Here is a 601-nt window from a genome sequence, read left to right as displayed (position 1 = left end):
GCTGTTAATGCAGTGTATGCATCCACCTCATGTATTCCAGTAGTCTTTTTCTGTGTCTAGGCACATGGGTCAGCCCAATGCCCATTGTTTGCTGAAATCTTTTCTAGGATCTCATATCCCTCATTATAGGTACTTGTTGTAAAGGCTCCGCCTGCAGTTGCGTCGAGCATTTGTTTTGCCATGGGACTTAACCCATTATAAAACGTCTCGAGTTGAATGCAATACGGAATGCCATGATGTGGGCATTTCCTCAACAGCTCTTTAAACCTTTCCCACGCGTCAGGAACAGCTTCATCATCCAGTTGTTTAAAAAGACAGATTTCGTTTCTGGACTTAGCGTTCCTTGTTGGTGGAAAATATTTTCGCAAAAAAATTTCCGCCATGTTACCCCATGACGGCACAGATCCTGGTGTTAAAGAGTTAAACCATGCTTTTGCTCGATCCCGTAATGAAAATGGAAATAAGGTAAGTCTGAGAGCGTCATTTGACACTCCTGGGATCAGAAAGGCATCTGTGATTTCCATGAAAGACTTTAAGTGAGAATGGGGGTCTTCTGAGGGCAGTCCAGCAAATTGACCATTAGTCTGTAACATGTGAAACA

The 601-nt window shown here is 43.1% G+C and overlaps 1 non-coding gene across 1 annotated transcript; it reads left to right on the top strand.

Moving 5' to 3' along the window:
* The first annotated feature begins 228 nt into the window (after positions 1-228).
* On the top strand, positions 229-335 carry LOC112518763. Its single transcript, XR_003069837.1, has one exon. It is a non-coding gene; the product is annotated as a small nucleolar RNA R71 (small nucleolar RNA).
* Positions 336-601: the final 266 nt, after the last annotated feature.

Source organism: Cynara cardunculus, assembly GCF_001531365.2.
Source record: "Cynara cardunculus var. scolymus isolate 2C chromosome LG 9, CcrdV1, whole genome shotgun sequence".
Taxonomy (NCBI): Eukaryota; Viridiplantae; Streptophyta; class Magnoliopsida; order Asterales; family Asteraceae; genus Cynara; species Cynara cardunculus.
Note: the sequence above shows the minus strand (reverse complement) of the source record. Positions and strands in the feature narration are given on the sequence as shown.